The sequence below is a fragment of the Akebia trifoliata genome, chromosome 14 (genome assembly GCF_017979445.1).
Source record: "Akebia trifoliata isolate Shusen 1 chromosome 14, ASM1797944v1, whole genome shotgun sequence".
Classification (NCBI taxonomy): Eukaryota; Viridiplantae; Streptophyta; class Magnoliopsida; order Ranunculales; family Lardizabalaceae; genus Akebia; species Akebia trifoliata.
Window position 1 is genome coordinate 33,008,487 of NC_141388.1, and position 14,937 is coordinate 33,023,423.

At 35.1% G+C, this 14,937-nt stretch overlaps 1 long non-coding RNA gene across 1 annotated transcript; it reads left to right on the forward strand.

Annotated features, from left to right (window-relative positions):
* Positions 1-3,308: 3,308 nt before the first annotated feature.
* On the forward strand, positions 3,309-12,338 carry LOC147386838 (uncharacterized). The gene is made up of 4 exons (XR_015171925.1): positions 3,309-3,531; positions 11,278-11,370; positions 11,553-11,743; positions 11,833-12,338. It is a non-coding gene; the product is annotated as an uncharacterized LOC147386838 (long non-coding RNA).
* Positions 12,339-14,937: the final 2,599 nt, after the last annotated feature.

Here is a 14,937-nt window from a genome sequence, read left to right on the forward strand (position 1 = left end):
TCTCAACCCTTTTTAATTTGTTTGGTCTATGGCTCTTTTTAAGTTTCAATTTAAATTAACTTAATCTTTGGTAGCTCATATTTCATACACAATAAAACAACACTTGTGTTGTAGAATTCGAGGTGCAACTTGACCAGTTCAATTCTAAGAATTGAACGAAACTACAGCTTTGGGTGGCCTTGTTCATTTTAGAATAAGTTGCGGTTTGATTCTAGGTTAAGAAAATGGAGAATTGATCAATTCAATTCAATTCAACTCTTGGTTCAAGACTTGTATAGAACCGAACCAAACTAAAAATTGAATCCGTAATGACATATTATTTTAGAGGAGTAAGGATATAGATTAATGATTTTTATTTTTATGGATAAATTAATGACTTATTTTTTTTATGAATAGATTAATGACTTATTATTTGAAATTTCATGTTCATTAATATTTTTTCATTAAAAATATGTTTTGTCCAAGTAGTTATAGGCTATTGGTAACTCATAGAACCAAACCTACATTATATTTTCATTAAAAATATGTTCTATAAAAAATTCAGTTATACTCTGGTTCTTATTTAGTGGAACTGACCTACGTTGATATGATTTTGATTTGGCACCAAACAGAACCAAGTTACACCCCTAAGTAAAATTACAGTCTTATCAATAGTCATGATAGTGAGACAAATTGTGTGTGAAACTCAATGATTTGATTTCTAAATTTGAAAATGTTTAATTGTTCACCACAATTTCTTTTTAATATAAAAACTTCCCAGAGTAATTGGTATACAATTTTGCATTAAGAAACATTGTTTTACTACAAAAAAGTTTCTAAATTTGTTTGTAAAAGAGACACTAGTGAGTAGTCATAAATATTTCGTTTTAGTTTATTTATATCTCGTGGATCTAAGGACGTGTTTGATTGTAGAGAAAATATTAGTGGGCAAATCATTTGTCAGGCAAATGATTTGTCGAGCAAATCATTTTCTACTGTTTGGGCACAACGTGAAAAATTATTTTTGTAGCTTGAATTCCATAATAAAAAACTAAAAAAAATATTATTTTAATTTGACTTTTGTTATAATTATGCAAAAATAATAATAATAATAATGATAAAATCATTTTTTTTGGAAAGATTTGAATTATTGCACTCTAATTTCTTAAATTATTAGAGAACTACTATTGGCACCCCGAATTTTATTAGAAAGCTACTATTGGCACCTTATATTTTAATTATTCCACTCCAATTTCTTAAATTATTTACCACACCCTAATTAAAGATTAAAATGCATTCTTCAAACATTACAAAGGTTTAGCTCAAATTATAATCTCAACATTAGAACACTCCTTCAAATAATTTTAGTATTTGTTTACAATTATGATTAGGCTTATGTAAAATCCTAAACAAAAAAAATAGATCAAATCTAGCAAATAATGAGATAGTTTCTTTGGGCAACCCAACTTTTAATTATTATTTTCCTTTTTTATTTGGTGTGTAATCAATAAAATTTGGGGTGCCAATAGCAGCTCTCTAACTTTATTTATAAAACAAATATTGATATAATTTAAAATTAATTATTCAATCAGAAATTTACAAAAATAAAATAATATTGATTTAGATAAATTTAATTTTTTTGATAAAAATAATTAATTTTTAACAATTTAAATAAATAAAATTATGATTTTGTTTGATTTCATTTTTTGTATGCTTTTCTATTTTGTTTAACTTTATTCATAAAATAAATTTCTTTTTTTTTATTTGTCGTATGCTAGCAAATCGTTTTCAAGGAGGTCAGTTTGTGTGGACGAACTTCTATACGGATCGGCGGGCTTAAAATTACTGGGCTTTGTCAGCCCAAAAAAGTATTTTAAATTATATTGAAACTTAATTGGTTGAGTTGGGTTTCGAGGTTACTTGGCCCAACACTCAAGGAACACTCACCAAGTCAACTCATCAATTCACTTGAGTCAACTTGAAATTGTCTGAGTCAGCGAAAAAATGCATCAAGTTGAATTTGGTCGTCTTTCTTCCCTTTTGATCTTTTGGTTTGAATCAGAGATGGCAACCATTAGTGGTTGCATTATTTCTTGCAATATGGGTTTGGAATTTCTGTGTTTTCAACTTTGTTTCCTTAACCTGAGTTTTGAAATTTGAGTATTTCACTCTGTTTTCCTTAAACTAGATTTTAAATTTCTAGGATTTTCTGATTTTCTTAATATGGGCTCTTGTGGATTCTTCTTTTTGTTGATATTTAGATATTGTAAGGGTTTATCGTTATTGTGATTATTAGTATTTTGCAAATCTGTTCATATCTAATCAAACGCTACTAGATCAATTGACAAGAAACAAATATCTTTTCTCGGAGGAAATGAAACATTTGATTCTTGCAACAAGAGCAGGATTTATTTATTTAATTTGAAATGCTTATTTTAGACTCTAATGCATGTTTTCACTTTTAGCAAGCCCAAAAGAGTGCTGATTTTTTTTAATTTAACATGACAAACTAACTCAAAATAAACATGTGCAGTTGTGTATGCTGAGGGAAAAAAATCAAATGGTGAGGAGATCATCCTTACAAAAACGGTGAGGAGATCATCCTTACAAAAAATCAAACGGTGCCACGTCAATGAGTTTTTGAGTTATTTTATCAAACTAACACAAAAGAGTGCTGCTTTTTTTTTTTTTTTTTACTTACTTAAAAGTAGACTTGTGTTTGATCTCTACAGTGAGGAGATCATCCTTACAAAAAATCAGTCTTCCAACTCCATTAAAAGTGATCTAGAAAAAATAAATAGATGGTCCATAGTTCATTAACTTGTAAATTGGGATTAGAAATTTTGGAATAAACTGATATTTTGTTAGGATGATGTATATATTATATAGGGAGGCGTTCTGTGGCTTACAGTTTACCCTACACTTTAACAAACTGTTTCAAACCGTTGGATAAAACGAGGATGAACGGACGGGATTGAATCTCGCAGAGATCTGTGTTTAAGTTAAAAGAAAATCTTATTTTACACCGCCATCCTTCAACTTACGACTAATTAATACTACCTCCCTAACAAACAAGAGACAGAGTTCTGTTCGAACTCTCTCTCTATCATGGTTTTTAAACTCGGTATCGCGTCTCGTCTCGTTCAGCTCCGATACCGAGTCATCTCGGACGAGTTTTCCGATACGTTTGAGACGTCTCACGAGATAACTCGAAAATTTGTACATGAGTTGTAAAACTCGGTCAAAAAAATCACTTTGTGAGTTGGTCTCGTTCAGCTCTGATACCGAGTTAACTCGGGCGATACGTCTCGGTCTCGGACGAGTATCGTCGAAACCCTCACGGCCGTCTCTCTCGCTCTCTCCTTTTCTTTCGCTCTCGCTCTTGCTCTCGCTGCAACTACCTCCCTCTCGACCCTCTCTCTCTAATCGCAGAAACTCTCTCCCTATTCTTTCTCGCTCTCGCTGCAACGACCTCTCTAAAGACTTTCAACTCGGATCTCTTCTCTCTTCGTGACTTTTCTTTGTGAGATCCTAAGGAAAGCTCAACGGCAGGTAAACACTCTTCTCTCTCTCGCGATGGATTTTGATTTCTTGATGTGGTTCCAATGTAATCTTACCCAAATGAAAATACAGATTTTTCAAATTAATGTCAATTTTTCATGAGGTTAAGAATTTCATATGGTTTAAATTTTTAAGGATGATATCCAAGGTATGAACAATTATTCACTATACAATTGGATTGTCTAATATTAGATCTATATTGACCACGAATGAAGACACTAGATGTTGGGCATGGATCTGGAACATTTTATTCTTCTTTGTGCTCTTGTTGCGACTGTTTCTCGGCCTCCATCGTGTGGGATTCAAAAGTTCCTTCTAAAATTGTCTGTTTTTCTTGACCCATTGCAAATGAGAGTAAGATTAGGGGACAATCTTGTGTACTTGGTGTGTAGAAACTTTAATTAATACTTTCAAATCCTCACTAGAACAACAATGGTAACAATAGTAGCAAGGGCTTATACCCATAGGTTAGTTGGACCCTAGTTATCAGTGTTGAATAGTTGAAGCGGTAGATACCCGAGAATGAACAAAAAGAAAGTTTGACCGAGGCTTGTGTTGAACACAATGTCCTTAAGACAATTTTGTTCCCGCAACTTGGTGCACACGGATCAATGAACAATTGTCTCCCAGGATACAACGATCACACGTGTAGAGGCAGCACTACAATCTACACGTCTAGCGAACCGAACGCTACTGTTTATACTCTCAAAGAATGCAGAAGGAAAACAGAATGCTTGCACGTTTAAACAGCAAAGAAGAGAAAATTTTTGAGTGAATAAAACTGAGGTCGAGATGACCTATTTATAGAAATTTAAGAGACAAGGTGTCTCTTAGGAAAAGGAATGTGCAAGTGTCTCTTAGAAAAGGACAGGTGCATGTGTGTCTCTTAAGAGACACCCAAAGAAATCAAAGGAGGTGTCCTTACTGGCCGAACAGGCACCCATGGTGTTCTAATGGACGGAGAGGGGTGTGCCCCTTAAAATTAAATGGACGGTGAGGGGTGTGTGTGCCCCTTCATAAGAAAACGTGAAGCCAAATTGACGGGATTTGCACCCCCCCCTGCGCGCGCATCGTGTGCCCGCATACGCATTAAGGATATTTTGGACCAATGGATCAAATCCTTCTTGAGCCCATGGGCCCCTTGTGCGCGTGCGTGGGCTTATCCAAGTCTCTCTCTCATATACACTTAAGTGATATAAGAAGTTCTATATAAGAACTAGACAATTTTCTTATTCCTATCCGATGTGGGACTAAAGAGTTTCTCTTATAAACTCAATAATCTTATAAACCACATACAACAAACCATGGCTAATAGGGGTTCTTTGGAGCTGATTTGTCATTCACCCATAATGAATTTTTGACAACTTAAAACATGAAACTATTCTCTTCAATGAGATGAATAAGTTTCCAAGTGGTCCAACTACAAAAAAGTAATGGGACCCACTTGAATCGTAGCTCAAATATCCCTACTTGATCACAAAAATCTGGATAGAAATGCAGATTTTTCCAACAATCCCCCACATGAATGAAAAATGGCGACAAATAAAATCGATAAAATAAAATAAAGAGAGTATAAATAGGAAATAAACTACATCGGGGTAGGTAGCTTGTGGCTTTGAACCTTCCCTAGTAAAAAACTATAGGATTTACTAGCTAAACAGTGAACACCATGTTTTGAACTGTTCAAGCTTAAGTGTAAATCTAGACAATAGAATTCACATAGTTCCTTTCCTGACATAGTCGGTTCTCACGGTTGTGTTCATTTTGGCCCTGAACATTCCTGGATTCATGAGTGCTATAGAGAATTTTAGCCTTTATAAATTCTCATGGAAGCGGCCCAACTTCACACTCACATAGGTGATTCCTATTAAGAGTACCCTGTTGTACCCCACTTGAAAATCAAGTTATAAGAATCATTAAAAGCAAAGCTTACCCTAAAAAACTGTTACAGGCAGCACCGTTACATCATAGGAGTGGATAAGAGGTTTTTCCTCTTCAGTGCTTCTGGCGAATCACACACAACTAGTTGTCCCATTGAACCAAGATCTTGGGATCTCCAGTCAACTAGGTTGGGTTTCCATTGTGATGATTCTTTTGTGTAGGCTTTAATCCCATTCCTCTCGATGTGCAGTATATTTGCTCTCTTGTTAAACCTTTGGTAAGCGGATCCGCGAGATTTTCCTTAGATTTTATATAATCAATTGAAATAACTCCATTTGAGAGTAACTGCTTAACAGTATTGTGTCTACGACGAATATGTCGAGATTTACCATTATAAATATTATTTTGTGCCCTAGCTATCGCTGCTTGATTATCACAATGTACACAGATGGCGGGCACGGGTTTTGGCCATAAAGGAATATCTTCTAAAAAATGTCGAAGCCACTCAGCTTCTTCTCCTGCTTTATCTAACGCTATAAATTCCGATTCCATGGTAGATCGGGCTATACACGTCTGCTTAGAAGATTTCCAAGAAACGGCTGCACCTCCAAGTGTAAAAATATATCCACTTGTGGATTTTGATTCTTCAGAATATGATATCCAATTCGCATCACAATATCCTTCAAGTACCGCCGGATATCTTGTATAGTGCAACCCATAGTCTAGAGTATATTTTAAGTATCTTAAAACTCTGACTAATGCCTTCCAGTGATCTAATCCTGGATTACTTGTATATCTACTCAGTTTGCTAACTGAGTAAGCAATATCTGGCCTTGTGCAGTTCATGAGATACATTAAACTGCCAATTATACGAGAATATTCTAATTGAGAGATACTCTCACCAGTATTTTTCTTCAAATGAAAATTAACTTCTATTGGTGTTTTAACTGGACTACAATCAAATTGATTAAATTTCTTAAGTATTTTCTCAATATAATGTGATTGAGATAATACAAGTCCTTCTGATGTTCTACTAATTTTTATCCCTAGTATAACATCAGCAACACCTAAGTCTTTCATTTCAAACTTATTAGTCAACATTTTCTTTGTTGACTTGATGATATTTTTGTTAGTTCCTAAAATTAACATATCATCAACATATAAGCAAACAATGACATAAGCATCTTCAATGCTTTTAACGTATACACATTTGTCACATTCATTTATTTTGAAACCATTTGACATCATTACACTGTCAAATTTTTCATGCCATTGTTTAGGTGCTTGTTTTAATCCATAAAGAGATTTAACAAGTCTGCACACTTTTCTTTCCTGTCCTTTGACAGTAAAACCTTCTGGTTGTTCCATATAAATTTCTTCATTTAATTCACCATTTAAAAATGCTGTTTTAACATCCATTTGATGCATTTCTAGCTTATGCAATGCAGCAATAGCTATCAACATGCGAATGGAAGTTATTCTTGTAACTGGTGAATAGGTGTCAAAATAATCCAAACCTTCTTTTTGTTTGAACCCTTTGGCAACAAGTCTTGCCTTATACTTGTCTATGGAACCATCGGGTTTCATCTTCTTTTTGAAGATCCATTTACAACCTATAGGTTTGCTGCCTGGTGGAAGATCCACTAATTCCCAAGTATGATTCTGCATAATTGAATCAATTTCGTTATTTACAGCCTCTGTCCAATAAGGTGCTTCAGGTGTAGACATAGCTTCCTTAAAGGTTTGAGGTTCATTTTCTAACAAAAAAGTTAGAAAATCAGGACCAAAAGACTTAGTCACTTTACGTCTCTTACTGCGTCTAGGTTCATCCTTATTTTCTATAGACTTTTGGTCTATATTTCTTGTGAGCTAGTAATCGCAGTATCATAAGTTCTTTTATGAGAACTTATTCTTTGTATATTTTTGCAAGGAAAAATATTCTCAAAAAATGAAGCATTCCTTGACTCAATAATCGTATTTTCATGAACGTCAAGAATGTCAGATTTGTGCACAAGGAATCGATATGCACTACTATTATGTGCATAACCAATGAATATACAATCAATGGTTTTTGGTCCTATTTTAACCTTTTTCGGACTAGGAACCATTACCTTAGCTAAACACCCCCACACTTTTAAATATTTATATGATGGTTTTCGACCTTTCCATAACTCATATGGAGTTTGGTCTGATTTCTTGTGAGGTATTTTGTTAAGAATATGATTTGCTGAAAGTATTGCTTCCCCCCACAAATTCTGGGGTAAACCAGAACTTATTAACATAGCATTCATCATTTCTTTTAAGGTTCGATTTTTGCGTTCAGCAACACCATTAGATTGTGGTGAATAAGGAGCGGTAGTTTGGTGAATAATACCATGTTCTAAACAGAACTCACCGATGGGTGCTTCATATTCACCTCCTCTATCACTTCTTACTACCTTTATCTTTTGATTGAGTTGATTTTCAACTTCATCCTTGTAATATTTAAACATTTCTAAGGCTTCGTCTTTACTCCTTAGTAAATAAACATAACAATATCTTGTGCAATCATCGATAAAAGTAATGAAATACTTTTTCCCACCTCTTGTTTGCACAAATTTTAAATCACAGATATCACTATGAATTAATTCTAGAGGTTTTGAATTCCTTTCCACAGAATGAAAGGGTGTTTTGGTTAATTTGGCCTCCACACATGTTTCACATTTATGATTTTGATCAATATGAAATTTAGGCAATAAATCTAAATTCATTAACCTTCGCAAGGTATTAAAATTCACATGACCTAATCTATCATGCCACATATTGAAAGACTCAAGCATATAAACAGAAGAATTCTCTTTATTCATAATTGAATTTTTGGGTACAATTGTCATTACATTTAGTTTAAACAGACCATCGGTCAAATACCCCTTGCCCACGTACATCCCATTTTTAGTAAGTACAAACTTATCAGATTCAAATACTAATCTGAAACCCTTCTTACTTAGTAAAGATCCGGATACTAAATTTTTCCGGATGTCTGGTACGTGCAACACGTCATTTAATGTAAGACTCTTTCCCGAAGTAAATTTCAGCACTACTTTTCCTTGCCCTTCAATTCTTGAAGTTGAAGAGTTACCCATAAAGAGTTGTTCATCCTTTCCTGTTTTACTATATTCTGAAAATAAATTTTTGTCAGAACATATGTGTCGAGTAGCCCCTGTGTCTACCCACCATTCTTTAGTATTTCCGACTAAATTTACTTCAGAGACAACTGCTGAGAGGTTGATATCAGAAACAACAGCAACAAGATTCTCTACTTCGGACAACTGGGCTTGAACCAATTTATTCTTCGATGAATCCTGGTCCTTGCGTTTGCGACAGTCCTTGGCTCGATGTCCTGGTTTGTTGCAAACAAAACAGGTTCCCTTGAATTTCTTAAAGTCCTTACCTTTAGGACTCAGAGTAGAGATTTTCCTCTTTTTGTTGTGAGAGATCGACTTAGGCCGTTTAACTTCTATTACATTGGCCTTGGACTCGTAGTAGTTATACTTCGTCCCTTTCTCACTTATTCTGTTTTCTTCCTCAATTCTTAACCGCACAATCAAGTCCTCGAGCTTCATCTCCTTACGTTTGTGCTTCAAATAATTTTTGAAGTCTCTCCAAGATGGCGGTAATTTTTCAATTACCGATGCCACTTGAAATGATTCACTAATCGACATACCTTCTGCATGAATTTCATGCAGGATAATTTGAAGTTCTTGAACTTGATTGATAACAGTTTTAGAATCCACCATTTTATAATCCAAGAATCTGCCGACTACAAATTTCTTTTGTCCGGCATCTTCTGTCTTATATTTCTTGTCTAAGGATTCCCACAGTTCTTTTGCAGTGACGATTGGACTATATACGTTATACAGTGTATTATCCAATCCATTGAGGATATAGTTCCTGCATAGAAAATCAGAGTGTTTCCATGCTTCGATAGCAGCAACCGTTGTGCTATCTGATTCGTTTTCCTTCAGAACAGGTGCATCTTCTTGAAGGAATTTGGCTAAGTTTAATGTTGTTAAATAAAACAACATTTTCTGTTGCCAACGCTTAAAATCCGAGCCATTAAATTTCTCGGGTTTCTCTTGGTGATTCATTTTTCTAATCTGTAAGAACAGAAAAAAAATCCAACACACAAAATTGTCTTAAGATTGTTGAATAGTTGAAGCGGTAGATACCCGAGAATGAACAAAAAGAAAGTTTGACCGAGGCTTGTGTTGAACACAATGTCCTTAAGACAATTTTGTTCCCGCAACTTGGTGCACACGGATCAATGAACAATTGTCTCCCAGGATACAACGATCACACGTGTAGAGGCAGCACTACAATCTACACGTCTAGCGAACCGAACGCTACTGTTTATACTCTCAAAGAATGCAGAAGGAAAACAGAATGCTTGCACGTTTAAACAGCAAAGAAGAGAAAATTTTTGAGTGAATAAAACTGAGGTCGAGATGACCTATTTATAGAAATTTAAGAGACAAGGTGTCTCTTAGGAAAAGGAATGTGCAAGTGTCTCTTAGAAAAGGACAGGTGCATGTGTGTCTCTTAAGAGACACCCAAAGAAATCAAAGGAGGTGTCCTTACTGGCCGAACAGGCACCCATGGTGTTCTAATGGACGGAGAGGGGTGTGCCCCTTAAAATTAAATGGACGGTGAGGGGTGTGTGTGCCCCTTCATAAGAAAACGTGAAGCCAAATTGACGGGATTTGCACCCCCCCCTGCGCGCGCATCGTGTGCCCGCATACGCATTAAGGATATTTTGGACCAATGGATCAAATCCTTCTTGAGCCCATGGGCCCCTTGTGCGCGTGCGTGGGCTTATCCAAGTCTCTCTCTCATATACACTTAAGTGATATAAGAAGTTCTATATAAGAACTAGACAATTTTCTTATTCCTATCCGATGTGGGACTAAAGAGTTTCTCTTATAAACTCAATAATCTTATAAACCACATACAACAAACCATGGCTAATAGGGGTTCTTTGGAGCTGATTTGTCATTCACCCATAATGAATTTTTGACAACTTAAAACATGAAACTATTATCTTCAATGAGATGAATAAGTTTCCAAGTGGTCCAACTACAAAAAAGTAATGGGACCCACTTGAATCGTAGCTCAAATATCCCTACTTGATCACAAAAATCTGGATAGAAATGCAGATTTTTCCAACAATCAGAATTAGCAAGTCCCCTATCCTATTATCTCATTAAATTCCAAGTGAATTGGACTTTTTTTTTTACATAATTTTACCAAGTGAATTGGAACTTTTTTTACATGGCTTTACTGAGTGAATTATAGTGAGTGCTCATGAAATTTGTGAAGTGCAAATATTATTAGTATCCCCAGGTCCTGTATTATTTTCAAGTAATTGAATTTTTTATTGAATCTGATTTTTTTTTTCTTTTGGAATTATTAGACAAACTACACCACTACGGAATTCTCTGTTATTTTTTGTTCCACAGTCTATTAGATTTTAAACTTTATAACCATTGTTGCTTTATAGACTGTTGACTACTTGGTTTGTTGTACAACACACCATTGCATGGATGTCTCAGGACACACCTTTTTCTTTTGTTGTTGGTCAACTCGGTTGATTGTTCACTTTTTCAATAAAAATTATACTTCTAAAAAGAAAAGTAAACATAATAGTTTGTTATCATTATTATATATGCTATAAAGAGAACTTCATGAATTACAACTTTAGACTAAATCAAAGTGTGCATCAGCATCATATATAGTTCTTGATAGCTAATTGAATCTACGAATTGGGCATGGATCAAGCGATTGTTCTTTTTCCCACTATTTTTTTATTCCTATGATCAGAGATTGGTAGCTTTGTCCAGTAGCCCATAGAAAATGGCAGACTCTGAGGATATTCAGCCTCTTGTGTGCAACAATGGGACAGGAATGGTTAAGGTACCAAATCAAGATTCTTCTTCGTGTTTGATTTTTTTTATTTCTAATGGAATATTATTATGTTCTATTATTATTCACGACTTCTTTCTTATGTAGATATAGTCACTACCATTCTCTTCATTTTCCCCTAATTTATTCAGGGAACTTAATTTTGGTTCTTTTGATGACAACACTACTTTTAGGTTGGATTTGCTGGAGATGATGCTTCGAGGGCAGTGTTCCCTATCATTGTTGGCCGACCACGCCACAGGGGTGATGGTTGGCATGGGGCAGAAAGACAATGTCTGTTGGTGATGAGGCTCAGTCCAAGCGTGGTATTTTAACTCAGAATGTTGCAGCCACAGTAGAGCAAGACTGTAAATAATTGGCAAAGGTCCTCTTTCTGTCTTGTTCAGCTATCCATTTAGTATGTAATACTCCCGCTTGGGTCATTGTCATTCAGGGTGTGTTGGACTTTTGTAGGTTGAGAGAACGTAGAGGAAAGGAGGAATGGTGAAGTGTGCTACGGTGCTTGTTATTATGTGCTTCATAATGCTCATCCTACTTGTCCTCAAGGAGATATTATTGTGACTTGTGCATGCCGTGATCATGAATGAGATCTTAAGTATCTTTTCATGGACAATTTTCCTTACCACTTTTGATGACATGTTCTTGGGGCACTTCAGAAATGAGGGAACTTTTTGGTGACTCTCTCCAGTTAGAATTGTTAATAGAGGAGTTGAATGCTTCTATTGGGAAAGTTGTGGAAGGGGATATAGGGAAGGGTGTTGTTGGTAGTAGCAGGGGACAGGGTTTTGATTTTCTCAAATGAGCTATGTGAATAGATGGCTTCTCTTATATCAATTCTTTTATGCATATAAGTTTTTCCTAAAAAATGAAGTGTACCTTGTATCAGTATTGAAACTCATCACATCAACCAATGAAAGAATATTGTTTGAAAGTTGCATATATTGAACAAGTTTGTAGAATAGTAGTTTGGGTAAAAAAAGAATTGTGTCCTTCATGCTTGAGTAGTGAGTTACTTTTTTTCTGGTTATTGATAGTTGTTTGGGCCATTGTCAACCCATTGCACATTTATTTTCATATACATAATTATAAAGTTATCAATGTTTTTTAGAACTAATTGTAAAGGAGAAACCTCAATTTGCATGATATGCACGACAAAGTTAAATTCAGTTTTCATCTAGATTGAAGTGAAGTAATAATTGCCGATATAAGAGGAATGATTGATCTGATTCCAAAATTGATTGTACAAGTAACTGAAGTGGCATTGATTCTGCCACTCTCCAATTTCGATCTGGCTAGCAACTTCGATAAAGTGATGTCGATTCTTACCTTCCTTGCAGGATTACCCATGACTTCTTTACTCATCATTGTTTATTTACATTGGTGAATTCACCTCGAGAAGACTTTCCTAACCTCAATCAACTCCAAAATAAGACTACCAAGATCATCAAGAAAATCACAATCACAAAGGTGGCTCTTCTCAAGTAGAGCAATTCAAACACACCACTATCATACATACATTGAGAACATCAAAACCTTTCTGAATAAGGTGATCTATTAAGTGATTAAAATCACCATCAAATATTTTCCATATGATCCCATCATCGACAATGTAAATCAATCGCATAAACACTCAGTACATGGAATTTTAAAGAACGTGCAGTGGACAATTTTATTTACAATAAAAAAAAAATGATAAAAGGAACACACCTCATCATGAAGCAGGAAATATGGTGTATAAAGTTTCCTGATCAGGTTAGTATTGTACTAATCTTCAATAAATCCTTTGCAAATTACATGGTCAACATCATAAATAAACAATAAAGATACAAAAGAAAAATAATCAAACTTGAGGTGGCACTGTGGACTGTTAATAATCGTTATGCCACATTCAATGCAATATGCAAGGTTTGGAACTGTTGTCAAGGCCCACATATGAAGCTTTTGTGCAGGAAGTTCAACTTCCAAGTCAGAAATACTACAATCCCATATATTTAGAGCATTGCCCACTTCGGTGCATGATGTTATAGACGATAATGTTAAATGGCTTATATCTGGAAGATCTAATTTTGATTGGCACTTGGAAAACTTCCAAATTCTTGAACTCTGTGACATAATCCAACCATTTTCTTCATTAGTGACTCTAAGCACGCCTCAGTGATGCTAATGTCACTCTCGTTTGCCTCCATTGTTAGACTCTCAACAATCAAAAGAATGCCTTCAACTGGCTTCATGGCGTCCACTGAGAAAGCATGTCTTGCAGTCTCAAGAAGCAGACCAAGAGCACTGAGAAGTAACAAGGCCCTTATATTTTCTCTGATTTTGCAGCAATAGACATCAGCAGATTGAGCACCGAAACCAACTCTTCTTGGTTGGACTTCAATTCATCGTCCCACAAATGTTGTCAATTTGGATGTGAAGATCAGAGAGGTTAAAAAGAATATATGCTATAAACTTCTCCTGCCACATAGATGTGAACTCTTTGTATAAAATAAGGAAAAAATGGAAATGGAATAAGCTCAACGAGTAGTAAATAATCACTCAATAAGAAAATTTCATCATCATTTCGAATCATATTACAATATTATACCAACAAGAACCACATATCTGAAAAATTAAATACCTGAAGCTTGTAAGTCACTGTCATAGGAAGACAATCTCTGACGGGTGTAAATGCACTTGAAGATAGCAAAAAGGCAGAATTGGCAATGGTATTTGCAGATTGATTATTTGACTTCTTCCAAACTAGCTCATAAACTTGAGCAATGCTCAAATCAAGAAAGATTATATTTTCAGCGACTAGCAACTCCATGCCATAGTCATCTTCAAGAAGACCTAACAGATCCAATTGATGACAAATCTTAGTTTTAACATCTCGCATCAACGGACCAATCTCAGCACTAGAGTAAGGATTTTTACTTATAGATCCCCTGATAAACTCTTCTTGGGTGTGGGCTTTATTCAGAACCAAAAGATAAACGGACTCAGCTTTGATGGACAGATCATATTGCAGAGTTGTTCCAAAATAAACTGCAAAAGAGGTTGAAAATTTGGTTAGTACGGAACACTTGGTTCAACTCCAGAATCTTCCACTTTTATATGTGAATGTACAACAATGAAGGCTTCGCTACCAAAAAAGAAGTAATGATGAGTTAGCTAATAACAATTCAGTTTAACCTGTAAGCTAATAATGCTTGTTAGTTTACAGTTTAAACTAAACCTAATAACAAAGTATGAAAAAAGGACGCAATTAAAGCTTTATATTGGTGTGAATGGAAGTATTATTACATGGCCCTCTAGTAAAGATTCTTCCAGAAATGCAATGATGATAAGAATAGCTGCAAAGCCACCAGAAACGAGAGAGATGAACTTGGCAATAATAGAAACAATAGGAGAGGGGAATTGCTTTAGATAATCAGCAGCATGAACCACACTGCCATTGATCCGGTGTTTGAACAAATGATCAACCTGAAATGCACAGATGACAAGATGTGATAAGATGAGTAAAAACTCAATTGCAAAGAGGACACTCTTGAGGTCAACCATTGGGAAATAATCAAT